Genomic DNA, 16,228 nt, shown 5'->3' on the forward strand with positions numbered 1-16,228 from the left:
CATTGGACAGGTTTTGCACAAATGGACAAATATAAATGACTCCGAGTTCAAACTAGTAGGTATGAAGATAGAGTTTATTTCTTTGTAAAGGTTACAATGTGTGGTTTATACGTTATAAGATATTAATTACAAAGAAGACCACTAGCATGCCTAGGCATTTCGAGCAGTATGGGGGTGATATGCTATCAACGAAGAGAGAGGCAACTGCTAGTGTTGGTAACGGACGTCTGGATAGACGTAATAATGAAGTTGAGCAACACAACAGGATAACACTAGGGGGTTTATACATCACTGGCGAACACAAGACTAGCCTTTAGGAGCCACAACACGGACACCTTTAAGGTAATATACATCAGCTACGCGAGGCCAATATTGGAATACGCACCACCACCATGGAAACGACCAAATCCAAAACATGCAAGCGAGAGAAAAAAATAAGTGTGTGTACTCACCTAGTTGTGGTTGTAGGGGTCGAGTCACCGCTCCTGGCTCCGCCTCTTCACTGGTCACTATTAAGTCATTCTTCCTGCTCTATGAACTTTACCATACCTCTTCTTAAAGCTATGAATGGATCCTGCCTCCACTATATCACTTCCCAGACTATTCCACTTCCTGACAACTCTGACTGAAGAAATGCTTCCTAACATCCCTGCGATTCATCCGTGTCTTCAACTTCCATTTGTGACTCCTTGTTCCTGTGTCCCATCTCTGGAACATTCTGTCTCTGTCCACCTTGTCAATTCCTCTCAGTATTTTATATGTTATCATGTCCCCCCTATCTCTCCTGTCCTCCAGTGTAGTCAGGTCGATTTCCCTTAACCTTTCCTCGTAGGACATACCCCCTTAGCTCTGGGACTAGTCTTGCTGCAAACCTTTGCACTTTCTCTTAATTTCCTTACGTACTTGGCTAGGTGTGGGTTCCAAACTGGTGCTGCATACTCCAATATGGGCCTAACGTACACGGAGTGCAGGGTCCTGAACGATTCCTCATTGAGATGTCGGAATGTTGTTCTTATGTTTGCTAGGCGCCCATATGCTGCAGCACTTATATGGTTGATGTGCGCCTCAGGAGATGTGCCTGGTGTTATACTCACCCCAAGATCCTTTTCCTTGACTGTACTCTGTCTGCGGTCTTCTTTGCCCTTCCCCAATCTTCATGACTTTGCACTTGGTGGAGTTGAACTCCAGGAGCCAGTTTCTGGACCAGGCCTGCAGCCTGTCCAGATCCCTTTGTTGTTCTGCCTGGTCCTCGTCCGATTGAATTCTTATCAACTTCACATCATCTGCAAACAGGGACACTTCTGAGTCTATTCCCTCCGTCTTGTCGTTCACAAATACCAGAAACAGCACCGGTCCTTGGACTGACCCCTGTGGAACCTGACACCTCGCCACATACCATGACTCGCTGTTGTGTTCCCGACAGTATTCCCTGATCCATTGCAGTGCCTTCCTTGTTATCCCTGCCTGGTATTCCAGCTTTTGCACTAATCTCTTGTGTGGAACTGTGTCAAACGCCTCCTTACAGCCCAAAAATACGTTATCTACCCACCCCTCTCTATTGTCTTACTACTGTCACCCTGTCATAGAATTCCAGTAGGTTTATGCCAGGATTTCCAGTTCCTGAAACCGTGCTGGTTGTCATTAAGCTCATTCCTTTCTAGGTGCTCTGCCACTCTTCTCCCAATAATCTTCTCCATGACTTTGCATACTATACATGTCAGTGGCACTGGTCTGTAATTTAATGCTTAGTGTCTGCCTCTTTTTAAAAAAGAGAGAAAGTCTGCTGTCTTCCATACCTCAGGTAGTCATCCTGTTTCGATAGACATGTTGAAGATTGTTGTTAGTGGTACACACAGCGCCTCTGCTCCCTCTCTCAGTACCCATGGAGAGATGTTATTCGGCCCCATCGCCTTTGAGGTATCTAGCTCGATTAGCAGCCTCTTCAATTCTTCCTCGGTTGCAAGTATTGTGTCCAACACTTTATGGTGTACCCCACCTCTACGTCTTTCTGGAGTCCCTTCTCTCTCCTCTGTGAACACTTTTGTGAATCTCATGCTGAGCTCATCAACATTTGTATGTATGTATATGTATGTGTGTAGGAGGGAGGTCTATCGAGTGCACATGAGGGTCATTAAGACCAATTCACTCTGCCTAATCCCAAACTTAGGAATTGTAGCCAACTTGTAGTGATCACTATGGACCAGATATCTGCGCATCATGTGTATATCAATGGCAGAATATACCGACAAATATGTTAATAACCCGGAGTGTGTTCTGGGGGGTCAACGCCCCCGTGACCCAGTCCTTGACCAGGTCTTGCGGTGGATCAGGGCCTGATCAATCAGGCTGTTACTGCTGGCCGCACGTAGTCTAACTTACGAACCACAGCCCGGCTGATCGGGTACTGACTTTAGGCATCTGTCCAGCTCCCTCTTGAAGACAACCAGGGGTCTGCTGGCAAGTCCTCTTATGCCTGGCGGGAGGCAATACATGGTTTAACGTGTTTTACGTAGAAGTTGCTTCCTTCACTTATATTCCAAGTGAACCTAATGTCTTCCCATTATATGTCAAACAGCATAGTGAGTTAACACACCACTGTGCATACATACACTGTATACGTACACTATACACTGTATACGTACACTATACACTGTATACGTACACTACACATTGTATACGTACACTATACATACACTATACGTACACTATACATACACAATACGTACACTACATACTGTATACGTACACTATACGTACACTATACATACACAATACGTACACTACATACTGTATACGTACACTATACACTGTATACATAAACTGTATACGTACACTATACATACATACTCAGAGAAGGCCAAAAGATACACTATACATTGTATACGTACACTATACACTGTATACGTACACTATATACACTATCGTACACTATACTGTATACGTACACTATACATACACTGTATACGTACACTATACATACACTACGTACACTATACGTACACTATACATACACTGTATACGTACACTATACATTGTATACGTACACTATACATACACTGTATATACATACTCAGAGAAGGCCAAAAGATACACTATACATTGTATACGTACACTATACATTGTATACGTACACTATACACTGTATACGTACACTATACATACACTGTATGCGTACACTACACATACACTGTGTACGTACACTACATACTGTATACACACTATACACTGTATACATACACTGTATACGTACACTATACATACACTGTATATACATACTCAGAGAAGGCCAAAAGATACACTATACATTGTGGTTGTTAGGTAAGACACATATGAAACAGTTAGACAACTTTATTACGAAACGTTTCGCCTACACAGTAGGCTTCTTCAGTCGAATACAGAAAGTAGGCAGGAACAGTAGAGATGTGAAGACGATGTAATCAGTCCATCACCCTTAAAGTCGTAGAATTTGAGGTTGTCAGTCCCTAGGCCTGGAGAAGTTCAGTTCCATAGTCAGGAACTATCTGAAGATCAAGCGACAGTGCGGAGACTTAAATACTGTCGGAAGGAGAGGTACGTATACATTGTATACGTACACTATACATACACTGTATACGTACACTATACACTGTATACGTACACTATACACTGTATACGTACACTATACATTGTATATACATACATACTCAGAAGGCCAAAAGATACACTATACATTGTATACGTACACTATACATACACTGTATACGTACACTATACATACACTGTATACGTACACTATACATACTGTATACGTACACTATACATACTGTATACGTACACTATACATACACTGTATACGTACACTATACATACACTGTATACGTACACTATACATACACTGTATACGTACACTATACACTGTACGTACACTATACATACACTGTATACGTACACTATACATACACTATATACGTACACTATACATACACTGTATACGTACACTATACATACACTGTATACGTACACTATACATACACTGTATACGTACACTATACATACACTATACATACACTGTATACGTACACTATACATACACTGTATACATACACTGTACATACACTGTATACGTACACTATACACTGTATACATACACTGTATACGTACACTATACATACACTGTATACGTACACTATACATACGCTGTATATACATACATACTCAGAGAAGGCCAAAAGATTGATTACCATAATAGTCCTCAAGATTAATAACTTGAATTATAAGGACCACCTTCGTGAGTTAAAGCTGAACACTAGACACACAAAGAAATGTTAAACTTACGAAGCGAAGATCACAAGGTCACTGAGCACTTTTAATAAAAGATTCTCATATAGCGACCACAATGCCCACACCAGCCGAAGCTGGGAAAAATAATTTTAATTTGCTAATGATGATGATGTAAGAAGGCAAGTCTAATTTGAGGTGGGTGGTGGTGGTGATAATTCAAATATTGAGACGAGGCAGTGGTACAGGGACTACTAACAAGATTAGTACCGGTATTATGGGAGCCCTTACTAAGAAGACTCATGATAGGTCGTTACAAATGCAAGGAACCAGAGGTATGTGGCGGGGCCATCTGGTTGTTGATGTTATATATATATATATATATATATATATATATATATATATATATATATATATATATATATACATATATATATATATATATATATATATATACATATATATATAAAAAGATGGGGTGGTAGGGGAAGTGGAATATTCAAACGGCTTCAGGAAGAAATCCAAATATTCTTCCTTGAAGCCTTTTTATCCACTTCTCCGAGGCTATGGGTCCCACAATTTACACCAGAGGTGGACCCCAAAATATATATACTCAGGAGATTTCCTGTTAGCTGTTCCCAATTCCTCCCTGGGCACCCGTCTAGACCCACAGGCCATTCGGATTGGTGTTGCTCTTCGCCTAGCCGCCCCCATCCTCACCGAACATAGGTGTATTTGCGGCAGGGCGACAGCTGATCAATTCGGACTCCATGGTCTCGTGTGCCACACAGCAGAAGGGAAGTATGCCAGACATGAGGAGATCAATGACATAATAAAGAGAAGCCTCGCCACAGCCCGTTGCCCAGCTCAACGGGAACCCCAAGTACAGAGGTCAGATGGAAGTCAAAAGCGTCCTGATGGAGCCACTATGCTACCCTGGAAGGATGGAAAGCAGATTGCCTGGGACTACACCTGTGCTGCCACATTGGCAGACACCTACTTGACATACTCTGTAGTGGAAGGGGGTGGAGCTGCCAGCCACAGGGAGACCCAGAAGATCCGAAAATATGAAGACCTTCCCCCTTGCTATAACTTCATTCCAATAGGGTCGGAGACCCTTGGAGCATGGGGCAAGTGTGCTCTAAAGTTCCTCAAAGAGCTGGGTGAAAAGCTCATCATAGAAACCAAGGACCACAGGGCGACCAGCTTCCTCTTTCAGAGACTCAGTGTTGCGATCCAGAGAGGAAATGCCTGCAGCATTCTGGGCACGCGGCCCACCGCAGGGGAGCTGGACGAAGTATTCGAGATGTAGCTCTGAGTTACCTATGTTGTTTTACTTTGTATCATATTTTTGTGAATGTTTTGTCAATGTATTTTGTCTTTAAATAAAATATATATACATAATATAGGGGGTGGTAGGAGAAAATTCTCAAACAGCTTCAGGGAGAATCTTGAGTTTTCCCTGAAGCAAGTTTATTCTTTTCTCTGAGGATGAGGGTCCGTATATATATATATATATATATATATATATATATATATATATATATATATATATATATATATATATATATAGTTCCCCAATGCTTGTCTACTATGATTATAAACGCAAAATTACCACAACTATGCGTAGGGTCTGGCTACGACGGCGCACTCTTCCCAGCTGACACAAACAAAAGAACTGGTCCCAATATACCAAATACTCGTAAATAAGACAATCATACCCTGTACAATATGTACTTCTTAACATATCTACCTACCTGGAGTATACCTGGATGGTATTCCGGGGATCAACGCCCCCGCGGCTCGGTCCATGACCAGGCCTCCCGGTAGATCAGGGCCTGATCAACGAGGCTGTTACTGATGGGTCATGATACATTTAAACTAAGCAAAGGACCTCTAAATTCTGGTTAAGAGACAAGAAATTATATTACCCTCCTCACTTCAGGTAGATACATCATCTGCCAGATTTTCTCGTCATGAAAGAAAGCTTAGCAAAGTCACTTATCACACATATACAACAAAAAATATGAAAAGCACTTACAAATATAGCCTAATTTTATATTTACCGAGTCGGCTTTTATGTACGGCAGTGGCTAGCCTAGCATAGCACAGTGGCAAGCCTAGCATAGCACAGTGGCTAGCCTAGGATAGCCCAGTGGCTAACCTAGCATAGCCCAGTGGCTAGCCTAGCACAGCACAGTGGCTAGCCTAGCACAGCACAGTGGCTAGCCTAGCACAGCACAGTGGCTAGCCTAGCATAGCACAGTGGCTAGCATAGCACAGTGGCTAGCCTAGCATAGCCCAGTGGCTAGCCTAGCACAGCCCAGTGGCTAGCCTAGCATAGCACAGTGGCTAGCATAGCACAGTGGCTAGCCTAGCATAGCACAGTGGCTAGCATAGCACAGTGGCTAGCATAGCACAGTGGCTAGCATAGCACAGTGGCTAGCATAGCCCAGTGGCTAGCCTAGCATAGCCCAGTGGCTAGCCTAGCACAGCACAGTGGCTAGCCTAGCACAGCCCAGTGGCTAGCCTAGCATAGCACAGTGGCTAGCATAGCACAGTGGCTAGCCTAGCATAGCCCAGTGGCTAGCCTAGCACAGCCCAGTGGTTAGCCTAGCATAGCACAGTGGCTAGCATAGCACAGTGGCTAGCCTAGCATAGCACAGTGGCTAGCATAGCACAGTGGCTAGCATAGCACAGTGGCTAGCATAGCACAGTGGCTAGCCTAGCATAGCCCAGTGGCTAGCCTAGCATATCCCAGTGGCTAGCCTAGCATATCCCAGTGGCTAGCCTAGCATAGCCCAGTGGCTAGCCTAGCATAGCCCAGTGGCTAGCCTAGCATAGCACAGTGGCTAGCCTAGCATAGCACAGTGGCTAGCCTAGCATAGCCCAGTGGCTAGCCTAGCATAGCCCAGTGGCTAGCCTAGCATAGCCCAGTGGCTAGCCTAGCATAGCACAGTGGCTAGCCTAGCATAGCACAGTGGCTAGCCTAGCATAGCACAGTGGCTAGCCTAACATAGCACAGTGGCTAGCCTAGCATAGCACAGTGGCTAGCCTAGCATAGCACAGTGGCTAGCCTAGCATAGCACAGTGGCTAGCCTAGCATAGCACAGTGGCTAGCCTAGCACAGTGGCTAGCCTAGCATAGCACAGTGGCTAGCCTAGCATAGCACAGTGGCTAGCCTAGCATAGCACAGTGGCTAGCCTAGCATAGCACAGTGGCTAGCCTAACAAACTTCTCATATATTTTACATGAAATTAATCCTGTAGCTCAACCCTCTCACGTTATCCCACATAATACAGGTTTCTTAACACTAGAAAAATCCTAATATTATATACCATTATCCACACAATGATAAAATATATGTAACATGAAAAACGTAAGCGTATTGAACACTTGCCTCTGCCCGGTCATAACCCACGTGGAGACAAACTCAGGAGATTACTTGGTCTGTATATTTTGATCACGTTCTGGGATCCTTTTCAGCAGAAGAGGATCCTAGAAGGGGGTCGAAATATTCAGATCAATTAATCTTCTGAGTTTCTGTCTCCATGTGGGTTATTACTGAGCATATGGGATTTACTGGTGGTATTCATAAACAATGACAAATGAGAATACAATAAACTTTCTCTTGAAATTTATCACAATGACTTCACTATATATTATGAAATAAGGGAATATTGTATATTCGCTGAATTACACTCGGGTGACAGACGCCGGTAAGAAAAATGAACGTGTGAATTTTTCTGTCTCAGAGTGGGAAATACTTTCAGCACTGTGTCAACTTCCCATGACTATGCGTCAGTAAAGCTGCTTGTTGATTGTTAAAGAGGCGGAGCCAGAAGCTACGTATCGACTCCTGCAAACTCAGTTAGGTGAGAACACCTTAAAGATAACTCCTGCTAATGCTGATAACCCAAACAGCAACTGATGCAGCTCTGCTGGAAGAAAACCTTGAAACCTGCCGTAGCAGAATCCATAATGGAATGTTTGATAACCTCATCATATAGATATTAATAATTTCAGCTCTGCTGGAAGGAAAACCAGCGATAAGCTACTTCAACTGTTGTTGTTACTCCTGTTATTCTCCCTTGTGGCGGTAACCGTGTTCTGTTGTTACTAACATTTATGAAGTCGCTTGTACTAGCGACCTCCACTAAGGCATAACAAGCGTCCAAGGTTTCACTTATTGTCAACATGATATGCGGAAACGAAGCTACACAAAAGATTCTTAAAAAGACTCTTTCGAGATTATTCCTCCATAAGATTTTATACTTTGTATTAGGTATATACAGTAACGCGCCATCTTGTACATATAACTTCAGAATATCTTCGAAAAAAAAAAAAAGGTGGATTCGAAAACAAAGAGTGGAGAAACTCGCCAGGCAACAACTTGATCAATCAGGCCAGCAACCAGGTCTGGTCTGGGGCCTGGCTGCGGGGGACAGTGACCCCCGGCAACGTTTAAAGATAATCTACACGCAACCAACAACGCTTACAGAAAGATAAAGTGTGGAAAAAACTGTTACATCAATAACATGTTCTCTTAATGTCACACAAGAGGAGCAACTCGGTCCGGTCCTGGGCCAGGCTCATCTGGTGCGTGACTGGTCAACCAGGCTGTTGTTGTTGGCGGCCCGGAAACCACCACAGCCTGGTTGATCCAGCATTTGTCGGAGACAGTCCAGTTTCCTCTGTCAGACTTCTACACTCGTCCCAGCAGTGTTTCCGAGCTCTGGTAGAATATTGAATAGTCTGGGCCCACGGATGTTGATAAACTTCTCTCTTATCGTGTCCACGGCGACCCAGCTTTCACTTAGTTTATTGTATACATGTATTTTCTCGTATATCTCTCCCCCCAGTACATTGTCATGGGATTAGGCTCTCAAGTACCTTCAAGGTACATATCACGTGTGATACATGGTTTTGAAAACCGACAAATTGAAGATTGGGGACACTTGTGCAACATATGGGAACCGTTATAAAGATTCCCATATACATAAATAACCCGCACATAAAAGAGAGAAGCTTACAACGACGTTTCGGTCCGACTTGGACCATTGACAAAGTCACACTAACGAAAAGGAGAGCAGGATGGGTATACATGTACATAGGCAGGAGGTGGAAGGTAGTAGCAGTGGGGTGATATTACGAGGAGGGGGGACCAGTCAAATACCAAGAAAGAGGAGCACTGCAACGGAGCTAGGTGCCCACGGAGGGTAAGAGCAAGAACAGAGGGGGGGGGGTAATAAATAAAGAAGGAACAAATACACAGGGCAGAAGAAAGACAACCCAAAGGAGAAAAAGGGGTTATTTGTGTATCGTTGCAGTCACGGTATTGTGCCTTTTTTTGTTATTGATTGATTCCCATATGTTGCATAAGTGTTTCAATCTTCACATATTATCAAGTACCTCTTCTCCGCTCCAGTGAGTGCATATTAGGAATCTGAGACGGTACCAGTAATTTAAATGTTTTATTGGCTCTATGTGGACCATAAATGATCATGTTTCTCATGACCAGTAACAATCATTCTGCTGGACACGTGACCCGTAACAATCATTCTGCTGGGCACGTGACCCGCAACAATCATTCTGCTGGACACATGACCCGTAACAATCATTCTGCTGGGCACATGACCCGCAACAATCATTCTGCTGGACACATGACCCGCAACAATCATTCTGCTGGACACATGACCCGCAACAATCATTCTGCTGGACACATGACCCGCAACAATCATTCTGCTGGACACATGACCCGCAACAATCATTCTGCTGGACACATGACCCGCAACAATCATTCTGCTGGACACATGACCCGCAACAATCATTCTGCTGGACACATGACCCGCAACAATCATTCTGCTGGACACATGACCCGCAACAATCATTCTGCTGGACACATGACCCGCAACAATCATTCTGCTGGACACATGACCCGCAACAATCATTCTGCTGGACACATGACCCGCAACAATCATTCTGCTGGACACATGACCCGCAACAATCATTCTGCTGGACACATGACCCGCAACAATCATTCTGCTGGACACATGACCCGCAACAATCATTCTGCTGGACACATGACCCGCAACAATCATTCTGCTGGACACATGACCCGCAACAATCATTCTGCTGGACACATGACCAGCAACAATCATTCTGCTGGACACATGACCAGCAACAATCATTCTGCTGGACACATGACCAGCAACAATCATTCTGCTGGACACATGACCAGCAACAATCATTCTGCTGGACACATGACCAGCAACAATCATTCTGCTGGACACATGACCAGCAACAATCATTCTGCTGGACACATGACCAGCAACAATCATTCTGCTGGACACATGACCAGCAACAATCATTCTGCTGGACACATGACCAGCAACAATCATTCTGCTGGACACATGACCAGCAACAATCATTCTGCTGGACACATGACCAGCAACAATCATTCTGCTGGACACATGACCAGCAACAATCATTCTGCTGGACACATGACCAGCAACAATCATTCTGCTGGACACATGACCAGCAACAATCATTCTGCTGGACACATGACCAGCAACAATCATTCTGCTGGACACATGACCAGCAACAATCATTCTGCTGGACACATGACCAGCAACAATCATTCTGCTGGACACATGACCAGCAACAATCATTCTGCTGGACACATGACCAGCAACAATCATTCTGCTGGACACATGACCAGCAACAATCATTCTGCTGGACACATGACCAGCAACAATCATTCTGCTGGACACATGACCAGCAACAATCATTCTGCTGGACACATGACCAGCAACAATCATTCTGCTGGACACATGACCAGCAACAATCATTCTGCTGGACACATGACCAGCAACAATCATTCTGCTGGACACATGACCAGCAACAATCATTCTGCTGGACACATGACCAGCAACAATCATTCTGCTGGACACATGACCAGTAACAATCATTCTGCTGGACACATGACCAGCAACAATCATTCTGCTGGACACATGACCAGCAACAATCATTCTGCTGGACACATGACCAGTAACAATCATTCTGCTGGACACATGACCAGTAACAATCATTCTGCTGGACACATGACCAGTAACAATCATTCTGCTGGACACATGACCAGTAACAATCATTCTGCTGGACACATGACCAGTAACAATCATTCTGCTGGACACATGACCAGTAACAATCATTCTGCTGGACACATGGCCCGTAACATTCATAACACATCAGTAACACCGGGAGAATAACCGGGGCCAGGAGCCAAGTCTCGACCCTTGCAACCACAATTAGGCGAGTACAAACACCCCAAAATACTTGAATAATACAGGGGAATAACACCACCACCCCAGAAGCCACAATAATACCCCAGGACTGAAAACAACCCAGGAGTAACAACACCCCAGGAGCAACAATAACACCCGAGGAATAGCAGTAACACCCCAGGAGTAACAGTAACACCCCAGGAGTAACCGTAACACCCCAGGAGTAACCGTAACACCCCAGGAGTAACAATAACACCCGAGGAGTAACAGTAACATCCCAGGAGTAACAGTAACACCCCAGGACTGATAATAACACCCCAGGATTGATAAAACTCACGTAACAAGGTTGTTGAAGAGGTTAGAGGGAGCCTGGAGTAACTTGATCTTCTTCTGGCAGTTATCAAGGATCATTGAGAACCTCTCACTGATGGACTCACTGAGTGGTGAGGGCACCTTGTGGTGGTGAGGGGTACGGAGAAAGCCCATCCCTGGGGGTGAGGGGGCGCCGCCCCCGCTGCTGCTGCTGCTGTGGTGACGCTGGTGGTGGTGAGTGCCCTCAGGGGCTGCTGTTCCAGTCACCAGCATCACCTAGGTGGTGACCAGTGTGCCCAGGGGCCTCCCCTGGCCCCGTCACCTGAGCCACTACACAAACTGCTCCTTTAACAACACACTACCATCACCTGTAATCAACAGGTAAGACCACGCACACCTCACTTATATCAACGATATAATTTTCCAATTAACACCGTACATTTATCATATAATCCTTTATCAAAGTACTACAAAAAAAAATAATCGAATAACAGCATATAAATGGGTCAACTATAGAATCCAAAGGAACACAGCGGAGCACATCCACCCACTTCAGTGTGTGTTGGCGCACTGACATAACAGCTGGTAGTGTGGCTCGGCTCGGCTCACCTCGGCTTTGCTCGGCCACACTCGTCCATCAGCTGACTGCCTCCAGCCAACATATGGCTGCTGACGTCCCCACATCAAAACAAAAGTACCACTAACAACTACAAATCCCTCGCCACGTCCTCTTTCAATACACAATTCACACCCATTACTTCATATCGTCATGAAAATGTATTCTGAAGGTTGATATAAGAAGTTAGCAACAATCAAACCACTGGGAGGTATATTAACCTCGCCTCACGCCCGAACATTGTTCTCAAGGGTCTTCCTGACTCATAGACACAATACTTAACACTGATACACAATGAGTATGCCTTAAATGAATTGATCCGGGTTCAATCCTGGAGAGGGCAAAGCGAGTAGATTAATCTAACACATGTAGTCCCTGTTTTCCAAAACAACACTTCAGTGGCACCCCAAGAGTTGATAAATTAGACATATGCAACACTTGGGTATATTTATTGCAGAAACATCGCCCCACAGAGGCTTCATCAGTCCTGTACACGGAAGAATTGTTGAAGATCAGAAGGACAGACTGATTACATGACTCCAGGCTGAGGGACTGATTACCTCAAACTCCTTCTGATCTTCACCAGTCTTCTTTTGTACAGGACTGATGAAGCCACTGTGTGGAGAAACGTTTCCTCAGTAAAGATACCCAAGTCTTGCGCATGTGTTTAATTTATCAACTCGTCGGTTCTGTGAACCATTTATCTACATGCCTATATAAGCTGCTCGACCGTTGTACTCACGATTTGTTTGCGGGGGTCGACACTCAGCTCCTGGCCCCACCTCCTGGACCTTATCATATCTACTCCTTAATTTAAGCTGTGTACAGAGTCTGATTAGACTACTATCTCATTCAAGTCATTCCACTTTTTAACCACCCTGAGGCTAAAGAAATACTTCCTTACATCCTGATGGCTCATCTGTGTCTTCAGCTTCTACCTTCACATCCACTCTATCAATTCCTCATAAAATTTTGAATGCCGTAATCATATCCGCTCTTGTCCTCTCTGCCAAGGTCGTCACGTTCAGTTCCATCTCTTGTCTGATTGCAAATCTTTGGACATCTACGTGTTTGACCAGGTATGCGCTAAAGCCTCATAATCAATGACTGACCTAACATAGGCCGTATAAAAAGTACTGAAGGGTCCTTTGTTCAAATACCTGTATGTTGTTCTGAAGGGGGATAACCATGCATATTCATTATACGGACGCGGCATAATTCTAGCGATATGTTTGGTGTTATATTTACCCCTAGGTTACCCTCCCTAATATTTGCGGTTTTTCTTTGCCCATGCTGTACTCTGTGTCCGGTCTGCCCTCTCGAGTAGCCACCTGTGTAGAAAATTCTTTCCGTTACTCCATAAGTCTGGAGACAGGGGGGGGGATACTTGAGGACTGATAGTTTTTAAGGGGGGGGGGTCTGTTGCATGATAGTAACGAGCCTACATACACCTCTATTAAATCTTTGCTACTAAGCTCTTAACTGTAGACTAATATAGTTCTCATAAGTTAAACCAGACTTAGTGTACAGTATTCTAGTATTTAAGAATGAGCCTACACAATTACATCAGCTGTGGGTCGTCATATGACTCAGACCCGCGTCAGGAAACACTTGTCCTGTTTCCTGACAAACCTTACCTAACTTAATGACTGCCACAACTAGTGGGAAGATACAACCTACCAGAGCCGGGCCTGGGCAGTCACACATACGCTGACATAACGGGCAGAAATACAGTCTCCCCCCCTCACTAATCCAGGTGTAAAATTGCGACCGTGTACACGTTATTCCACGGTGTTCCCCAAGGTGGTAAGCTTATGCTTGTTATCAGTACAATTGAATGCATTCGCAGTTTTGGTAATGATGATGGTGGAGACAGAAGATGAGGTTATCAGTCCCTTAAGACTACGGTGGTCTTCACCAACTCCAAGACTGAGGGACTGTTTACCTCATCGTTTGTATATAGTTCTACAGTCTTCACATTATGTCCTTGTATTGATAAATCACTGGATGGCGAAACGTCTACAAATAAAGATATCTCAATATTGTACGTGTCTAAATCTTCATGGTTATGGTAGTGAGTTCTGACCAGCCGGGCTGTGGTTTGTACTTCAGTTTCCGTGAGGCCAGCAGTAACAGCCTGGTTGATTAGACCCTGATTCACCACGAGACCTGGTCTCAGATGGGGCCGCGGGGGCGTCGACCCCCGCGGCCCGACGCCCCCGCGACCCGACGCCCCCGCGGCCCGACGCCACCGCGGGGGCGTCGACCCTCTCCAGGTATACTCCAGGTATGATGTCACGTGGAAGCTCCCAGACTTCACTGATACCCTCAGGAGACCGGAAATACAATTACACTCTGAGCACACAAACTGCCCTTGTCTACACACACTCAGGAAATCCTTTCAGGATGCATTGGTAAGGCTGGTTTTCTCTAGGATTTAATTCCTGTATTTTCTGGCATATAAGGTATGCTTTTTCCCACGAAAAGTTGTAAAACCAGCCTGCGCCTTATATGCTGAAGGTCAGGGTCAAGGGTAGACTCTGATTGGAATCAGCTAATCAGGTCGCCAATTACGACAACACCTCAGTATTCTAGACAACCTGTCTACCGCACCTACAGTCTGCTGAGATCTCCCAGGTGTTTACACATGTCATCTCCTGTTCTTATTCTTCACAGTATACCATCAGCAAATAGTGATACACAGGACTCAAACCTGACTAGTAAGTCATTCACGTATATTATGAAACAGCAGAGGATCTAACAATGATTCTTGTGAAACCCCGATCAGTAATTTCACATATATTTTTTATGGAACACTAGCCGTCTCCCACCAAGGCAGGGTGACACGAAAACCTTTCACCATCATTTACATTATCAATGTCTTGCCAGAGGCGCCCAGATACGACAATTCAGGCCCTGATCCACCGGGAGGCCTGGTCGTGGACCGGGCCATGGGGGCGTTGATCCCTGGAATATCCTCCAGGTAGACTCCAGGTCCTTCCAAACAGTAAATATCTTAAACCCCTCCTTTGGAGTGCAGACACTGTACTTCCCACCTCCAAGACTCAAGTCCGGTATATATTATATATATTTAACACTGGCAGTCTCCCACTGAGGCAGGGCCACCCGATACAGTAATTTATACAGGAGAAGGGGTTACTAGCCCCTTGCTCCCGGCATTTTAGTCGCCTCTTACAACACGCATGGCTTACGGAGGAAGAATTCTGTTCCACTTCCCCATGGAGATAAGAGGAAATAAGAAAAGGAACATATGGGTGTGTAAATATATATGTGCACATGTCGGTGCAGTGTGAGATATGTGTAAGTTGGAGCAGCAAGACGCACTTGTTATCTTGCGTGTTTATGACACAGAAGACACCAGCAATCCTACCATTGTGTAAAACAATTACAGGTTTCCGTTTCACACTCGTTTGGCAGGACGGTAGTACCTCCCTGGGTGGTTACTGTCTACCAACTTTATATAGTGTGTGAAATCTTGCTAAAACACATGAGAAATATTTATAGTGGCTGGTGATCGAGAGAGAGAGAGAGAGAGAGAGAGAGAGAGAGAGAGAGAGAGAGAGAGAGAGAGAGAGAGAGAGAGAGAGAGAGAGAGAGAGAGAGAGACAGAGAGAGACAGAGAGAGAGAGAGAGAGACAGAGTAATATGTAGACATAACACAAACAACCTTCACTCGCACACACAAAACCTTCACTTTTATGCACACAACCTTCACTCACAATACAACCTTCACTCACAA

This window comes from Cherax quadricarinatus, chromosome 75 (assembly GCF_038502225.1).
Source record: "Cherax quadricarinatus isolate ZL_2023a chromosome 75, ASM3850222v1, whole genome shotgun sequence".
Taxonomy (NCBI): domain Eukaryota; kingdom Metazoa; phylum Arthropoda; class Malacostraca; order Decapoda; family Parastacidae; genus Cherax; species Cherax quadricarinatus.